The sequence below is a fragment of the Pan troglodytes genome, chromosome 5, assembly GCF_028858775.2.
Source record: "Pan troglodytes isolate AG18354 chromosome 5, NHGRI_mPanTro3-v2.0_pri, whole genome shotgun sequence".
Classification (NCBI taxonomy): Eukaryota; Metazoa; Chordata; class Mammalia; order Primates; family Hominidae; genus Pan; species Pan troglodytes.
The window spans coordinates 117427452-117436278 of NC_072403.2; positions in this window are offsets into that span (position 1 = coordinate 117427452).

Sequence of the window (8827 nt, forward strand, 5' to 3'; positions counted from 1 at the left end):
GATTCAAACCTGGAAGCCTCCCACATGGTACATGAGACATTACAAATAAGCTCTTGGTTCTGTTGATTCTTCCTCTTTTAGTTTTCTATGTTTATACAGTTTTCTTGGTTTTAGAAACCTCCTCACTATAAACTCTGCTTATCAGCCTATTCTAGCTCTCCACCACACAGAATTGCATGCATGAGACAAGAGCAACCCGCCTGCTGAAAGCCTGAGACCACAGTCGCTTAGATTTTTGGGGGGCACTAAGTGTCACTGGAGGACAACCCACTTCAATTATGGTTTTTCTTTCTTTCTTTCTTTTTTTTTTTTTTTTTTTTGAGACAGAGTCTCACTCTGTTGCCCCAGCTGGAGTACAATGGTGATCTTGGCTCACTGCAACCTCTGGCCTCCCGGGTTCAAGTGATTCTCCTGCTTCAGCCTCCCAAGTAGCTGGGATTACAGGTGCCTGCCGCCACACCCACCTAATTTTGTATTTTAGTAGAGACAGGGTTTTGCCATGTTGGTCAGGCTAGTCTCAAACTCCTGACCTCAGGTGATCCACTTGTCTTGGCCTCCCAAAGTACTGGGATTGCAGGCATGAGCCACCACACCCGGCCAGTTTTTCTTTTCTTTAAAAGTATTTCATCAGCATCTCATATGGTGTGTTTGTGAGTTTGGCAGAGCACAGCAAGGCATTTCAAGATCTCAGCATTCGTTTCTTGCTTGGAGAGACAGGAAAAGGTGCACTTGTTCTCATCCCTGGGGAAATGGTCCCTCATGAGTCAAAAATGCTTTGTTTCTGGTCAAGGCAGCTTCAGAGATACCGACACTGCCTTTCTCTTCCTAGTCCAATCACCCCCTTCCTTTTGGGTCTCAGCAGGTATAGAAGTTGAGAAGACTGAATTCACTGTTGAATTCATTCACCTATCAATTCACCTCAACAATGATTTCTCATTGTCATGTGCCAAGCACTTTGAGGAACACAAGGTAATCCATGGAGAGAATAAATTATATATAATTTCCAATGCAAAGTAGAAAGGGGTTTGTAGCATGAAAGAGGAAAACAAAAATTGCTATGTGAGCTTTGTGGTCAGAGCTCATATATTATACAGTGGAAGAGAAGGTTAAGGGGAAAGCTTCCCTTTCTTTCTTTCTCTATATCCAGTCCCCCAACTCTAAAGTATTGGGTGTAACATAACTTTTGGAATGCCTATAAGGTCTTATGTTTCAGGAATCTCTGTGACAATGCCAGCATTTGTGGGGTTCAGGAAGACTGAGGCCAGCTTTGCAGTAGAATGTTGCAGAATCACCTGGGAAGTTTGGGGAGCAAAAATATTCTTGCTTGGACCACAGAGATCGGGATTCACAGCCCTAGGGTGGGTCCCTCATGTCAACTCCAGGTACATGTGCAAAATTCTCCCAGGAGTTAGGCTAGTATCTCTCCACAGAGAGCCACAACACTGACTTAAACTGATTTTATGTTTCCTGCAACAGCAAATCCAGAAGATAGGAAGAAAAGTAACAGTTGGCCATGTAGCAGCACAAGCTTTATGGCATTTAGTGCTCACATTAAACCCATCTCACAGATGGAGAGACACATTGAGAAAAAGACCAAGTTGTTGACCTACAGTCATAGGTGGTCAGTGATAGAACCTGGCTATCCACTCAGATTTCCTGATTCCAAGTCCAGTGCTATTCCCTTGTCACCTCACGATGTGCATAGTAGTTATTCAATTAGTATCCATTGAAAGGAATTGAATCAGAGACAAAATAGTGCTTCCAGAGCACTGGTGAAGAAAGCCGCCCTTGTGGCACCTTTTCTCAGAACAGGGCTCCCAGACATTGATGCCTGGGTGATCTTTCACTGGGGCACCTAGGTGATCTTTCCACAGACACAGCTAGATGGCATCTGCAGCCAGTGGCGGGGAGCTGGAGCCCTTCCCAGTCTAGCCATCACGACATCTTTTTTTCTTTTTCAATTCTGTCATTCTAACAATGGCTGAGTAGAGGTTCAGGATGATGTTGGCAAAAGATCTTTTCCTGGGCCTCCCCTTTGAAACAGAGAAAGGGAGAAGCCACCATAGAAGGTCCTTCCCACCGTTTTTCCCTTCAAACTTACCTTCACTTGTAAGGGTGGCCTGAGCAGAGCTCACCCTGATTTCTGAACAGGTTATGCCATCCATCAAAGATGCAAGCATCATGTGAATAATTGAGGTAACTGGGAACTTTGCACCTGTAGCCAAGGCAGAGTTTTCTGCAGTGCATATTTACAATGTAGTTTTCCTTCAAGATATTAAAAATCATATTTATCTTTTATTTCAAGTCATTTCTACTGATAAAGGATGTTTTTATAATAATCTGCAAATCAATTGCAGAAGAAAGAAAATTGAGTACTGGATGCATACGTTGACTAATATCTACATGAAAATTTTTGGCTTGAGGTATTTAGAGGAAAAAATTCAATTATTATTCTTCTTCTCATTAAATATTTTCTGTACCCTGAGATAAAAAATGTTTATAAGCTTTATTTCCCCTTCACGGTTCAAAGTCTTTATCTTGATTAATCTGATCTTTTGGCTTTCTTCTTCGATGCTATGATTCATTGGTTTCCTGTCATTTCACTCTGCAGAGAGTCTGGTTTTCCCATTGACAGCCTGCCATATAGTCTCGGCAACAAGAATTAGCCTGAAGTAATTTGGGGCTGTTACTGTGGCTCTCTGACTTGTTTGGATCTACAGGGAGATGGCCATGACCAAACAAAACAACAACCAAAGGAAAGCTACCAGGTCCTCCTGTATTTGGACAGCCCAGATGTTATTTACAGCCTTGTTTATGAAGTATTTTCTTGACCCCGCTGGCTAGGATCCACACATTTTGTCCTTTTAGAGCCCACACGTCCTGTCACATGGTGACAATGTGCCCTGAACAAGTAAACAGGCTGGAAGACTATTATAACAGTAGAAAAATCTTTTGGCGTAACATTGTGCTCCTCCACTCCACCTCTAAAAAGGACAAAGGAAAGCATGGAGGAAGAGAACCAAGGACTGCTTTAGTTTTAGATTTTCAAATGACCGTAACTCATGCCACCATTTTGAAACTCCTACTATGTGCAAGGTGCTGTGAATAAAGAAGTTACATAGTCCACAAGCCCATCTCTCCATGACCTCAGGCTCCCATTCTAGTGGTATTAATGAGCCCAGTGGACCACCTACAATCTGAGGGCATGGTTGCTTTAACACACTTGGGCAGGGGTACCAAATATTCTCAGTATTACAAATAATCTGTGCACCCTACCATTTTTCAGTGACCATTATCTATCCCATTATAAATAATATTGAGAATATAGGGACTCTCACATGTCTCAAATTAGGATAAAAATTAACTAAATTACAGTCTGTCCCTACAATAGAGGGCTTTGCCGTCCTGTTTACTTCTACTACCAGCAGAAGTCTCCTTGGTCAAACCTCCTCCCCTGCCTCTTACCCAGCATGGCAGGGTACACTCTGTAATCTGATTCCATCTCCCATTGTTCTGATCATTTCCCACACCCCTCTACTAGGCTGTTGCCAGCAGACTCCTCTGTCTTGAATACGTGCTTGGAACATCCTTGTTCTAACTGAAACCTGAATAGTACCTGAGAATTACACAGCCCACTGGGCCCTCTTAGGAGAACGTTGTTGCTTTCTTACCTCTGGCTCTCACAGCGCCTGAAGGTGCATTGGTACCTACCTTGCTCCTCTCTTGAAATCTGCAGTTCTTTTGATGCTTACATGCCATAAGAATCTGGCTGCTATTCATACTTATTGCTGTAATTAACTGACAGCCTCGTTATTCTTTCTCACTCACTAAGGGTTTTGGCACATGACTCCCTACCTTTCCATCTACCACCTCTCCTGACATCATTCTTTAGGACTTTAACACCCCCATAGGTGATCATCTAATGTCCTGTCTTCAAAGTTCCCTGCTATCATCAGTTCTTTTTTTTGAGACAGGGTCTCGCTCTGTTGCCCAGGCTACATGGCTCACTGAAGCCTTGACCTCTTAGGCTCAGGCAATCCTCCTGCCTCAGCCTCACTAGTAGCCAGGACTACAGGCACACACCAGCACACCTAGCTAATTTTTGTAGTTTTTATAGAGACAGGGTTTCGCCATGTTGTCCAGGCTGGTCTTGAACTCTTGGGCTCAAGCAATCTACCCTCCTTGGCCTCTCAATGTGTGGGATTATGCATGAACCACCGTACCCAACCTAAGCTCAGTTCTGATGCTCATTTCCTTTACAACCCCATTTCCAGCCTCTTCAGTGATTTTACCCTAGAATTTACATAATCAATTAATGCACTGCCTCCAACATTTCTGGCTTCCCACTCTCTGTCTACCAACTGCTTTTCCAGCTCACTTACTGTAGTACCATTACTCCATTTAGGGTAGGCCAATCTATGTGCCTTACCATTTTTCAGTGACCATTCTCCATCCCATTACATGTCCTATATCTCTTTTCTTATTAGACTCTATGGTTCATTGAGGTAATCACTTCTTTGCATATGCCCTCAATTCTTATAGTGAATTGAAGAGTATCTCCCCCAAATCCACGTCTACTCAGAGCCTCAGAATATGACCTAATTTGGAAATAGGGTCTTTGCAGATATAATGAGTGAAGATGAAATCTAAATTAGGGTGGACCCTAAATTCAATAACTGGTGCACTTATAAGAATAGAAGAAAGATACAGGAAACATAGACACAAGGAAGAGGACCATGTGAAGATGGAGCTAGAGAATGGAGTTTTATGCTGCCACAAGCCAAGGAATGCCAAAGACAGCTGGCAACACCAGAAGACAGGAGACAGTTACCCACTCCATTACTTCCTTCTCCTTTATAATAAAACTCCTCCAAAAAGTTGTCAGTATTAAATCTCTCACATCAACCTACTTCCATCATGTCTTCATTCCTATCAATAATGTTCATTTTGTCAAATGCAGTGGTCAGTTTTAACCCTCATCTTAGAGACTACTTAGCAGCATTTGAAGCAGTTGACCACAAAATCTTCTGTAAAACATATTTTCTTCAATTGGCTTCTTGGATATCTGTTTTCATATCTTCCTCTATACTCATTGGACTCTCATGCTTGGTTTCTAAGTATCTGAATGGCAGAGCAGCCAGGGTTCAATCCTTTGAACTCTGCCTCTGTACCTACATTCATGCGTTCATTAGGTAATCTCATCCTGTTTCATTATTTAAAAACCATCCATATATGTGAAAAGGTGCTCAACATCATTGATCATCAGAGAAATTCAAATCAATACTACAATGAGCTATTCCCTCACCCTGGTTAAAATAGCATATATCCAAAAGACAGGTGATAAACAAATGCTGGCAATGATGTGGAGAAAAGGGAACCCTCGTACATTGTTGATGGGAATGTAAATTAGTACAGCCACTATGGAGAATAGCCTGGAGGTTCCTCAAAAAACTAGAAATTTAGCTACCATATGATCCAGCAATCCCACTGCTGGGTATATAGACACAAAAAAGGAAATCAGTATATCAAAGAGATATCTGCTGGCCTATGTTTGTTGCAGCACTGTTTACTACAGCTAAGATTTGAAAGCAACCTAAGTGTCCATCAACAGATGAATGGATAAAGATGGTACACATACACAATGGAGTACTATTCAGTCATAAGAAAGATTGAGATCCAGTCATTTGCAACAACATGGGGTAGAACTGGAGATCATTATGTTAAGTGAAATAAGCCAGGCACAGAAAGACAAACATCACATGTTCTCACTTATTTGTGGGATCTAAAAGTCAAAACAATTGAACTCATGGACATAGAGAGTAGAATGGTTACCAGAGGCTGGGAAGGGTATTTTGGGGGCTGTGAGGGAGGTGGGGAAATGGGTACCAAAAAAAAAAAAAAAATAGAAAGAATGAATAAGATTTACTGTTTAATAGCACAATAGGGTAACTATAGTCAATAATAACAATAATACATTTAAAAATAACTTAAAGAGTGTAATTGGATTGTTTGTAACTCAAAGGATAAATGCTTGAGGGGATGGATACCCCATTCTCCATGATGTGCTTATTTCACATTGCATGCCTGTATCAAAACTTCTCATGTACTCCATAAATATATACACTTACGTACCCACAAAAAATTTTTAAGTGTTAAAAAAATAAAATGTTTATTAGCAGGTAAAAAATAACTAAAAAATAAAAAATAAAAACCGTCCATATGCTACTGACCCAGATGTTATCTACAGCTCCTCAGAGCTCTAGAATCATGGGTAACCAATGTCCTATTCAACATTTTCACTAATAGACATATCAAATTCAATCTGTACAATACCAGACTTGATTTCCTCACTTACCAAGTTCAGTGCTCCCCCATTCTTCCCCATCTCATTTATCCCTGTCTCATTCAGCCCAAAATGTTAGATATTCATTATCCTGGGCTCCTTTACATCATTCCACATCCAAATCTAGCACCAAACTTTGTGAGCATTACTTTCAAATCATGTACCCTTTTAGCATCTCTGCAACTACCACCTGTCCCAAACCCCATGTCTCTTGTCTGTTACTGAGTCAGCAAGATGCCTCCCAACTGGCTTTTCCCATTAGATTCACTTGCTCTTGTCTTATTGTTTGCTCCTCATACATTATCCAGAATGGTCTTATTAAAATATGAATCAGATCATGTCATTCCCCTGTATAAAATGTCCCAATGACAATTCCATTATACTTGGAATAAAAGCCATACTCCACACGGTGGATCCCAAGACCATACATGGTCTGGCCCCTCCCAGTCTCTCCAACTCATTTCCTCCCCCTCTGCTCCAGCCATCTTTGCCTTCCTGACATTTCCACTAGGGCAAGTGCATCTCGAGTTCAAGGTCTTTGTACTTGTAGTTGTCTCTGTCTGGGAGGCTTTTCTTCTCTGATATCTGTATGTCTTATTCCCTCACTTTACTCAGAAACTCTTCTTAACTATTTCCTCCTCAGAGAGGCCTTATCTGATCATATTATTTAAAATAATATTGCATCTATACCATATCCAATCATTTTCCATATCCTACTTTGATTTATGTGTTTTTGGGGTGACATTTATTGGTACTTGAAATTATATACATATATATTTTTTAATTTTTATTTTTATTTGAAGTTCTGGGGTACATGTGTAGAATGTGCAGTTTAGTTACATAGGTAAACGTGTGCATGGTGGTTTGCTGCACCTATCAACCCATCACCTAGATATTAAGCTCAGCATGCATTAGCTATTTCTCCTAATGCTCTCCCTCTCCCCACCCGAACCCCCGACAGGCCCCATTATATGTTGTTCCCCTCCCTGTGTCCATGTGTTCTCATTGTTCAGCTCCTACTTATAAGTGAGAACATGTGGTGTTTTGTTTTCTGTTCCTGCGTCAGTTTACTGAGGATAATGGCTTCCAGCTCCATCCATGTCCCTGTACAGGACATGATCTCATTCCTTTTCATGGCTGCATAGTATTCCATGGTGTATATGTACCACATTTTCTTTATCCAGTCTATCATTAATGGGCATTTGGGTTGATTCCATGTCTTTGCTATTGTGAATAGTGCTGCAATGAACATATTCATGCATGTATCTTCGTAATAGAATAATTTATATTCCTTTGGTTATATACCCAGTAATGGGATTGCTGGGTCAAGACCTAATATATTATATTTATTTACTTACTGGCTTATTACCTGTCTTTTTTATTAGAACATAAATACCAAAGGGCAGGGGCTTTGTCTTGCTCACTATTTTAACTCTAGAAGCTTAAACATGGTCGTCATTAAATAAATATTTAATTAGTTGAGTAAAATTCCTGTTTACAAAAAATTTAAGAACATGGAAAATATGTATAAAATAACACTAATAATCAAATCACTAATAATTACTGGATATATGCCAGGGAGTCTGCAAAGTACTTTACAAATATGATCTCTTTAATCCTTGTATCAGCCTGAGAGGTAAGGTATTATTATTTCAATTTAACAAATGAAGAAAGGAGAGTTTTAAAAAAGTTTAAGAAACTTACTGCAGCCAAACAGGGGAGTGGGGCATGTTCCCTTCTGGGTCACACTATGCGCCTCCATGGATCCCTCAAACCCAGGAGGTCATCTCAAACCCTTTATTCAGAGACAACCACCTTCTAGGCCGAGGCTTTCTACCTAGCAGAGTAGCACCCTCACTGTGGACACAATTAAACAAACAAATGGATGAACAAACATCTAACTTGCCTATGGCCATACAGTAGTAGGTCAAATAACTGAAATTCTAACCTGAAATTGACTGGTGTCAAAGCCCGAGGATTCAATATCTCAACCATGTAAATGTTTATTCTTATTTATGGTAGAAAAAGGACTGGTTATGTTTCCCGTAGTATGCTGGAGTAGTACCCTAGGTGGCTCTCCTGACTAAAACAAAATATTGGACAGAATAAAAATGCTGCATTGAGCTGGCACAAAAGTAAGGAATTCACTAAGCACATAAAAGAAGGGAAACTAGGAACCCTGGGAGGTAACCAGATGCTGGAGGCTCTTAAACTGGGGAATTCTGATTAAACCTGGAAACCTTGGTTGTTGCTTGAGGTTCAGGGAATGAAAGATAAACCTCAGACCTCTGCCAAGGTGAGGAATCCTTGTATAAAGTTAGGAGAATCTCAAGTGGTTGCATCCTCTATGAAAAGCTGCTGAATGAGAAATAAAATCCACTGTTCAGGAAAGCTACAAAATAACTTGCTTCATAACTTTTGGTTTTGAAAAGAAGGGAAAAAGATCTTCACTGAAAATGCATAATCATATTAAAGTCCCATGAA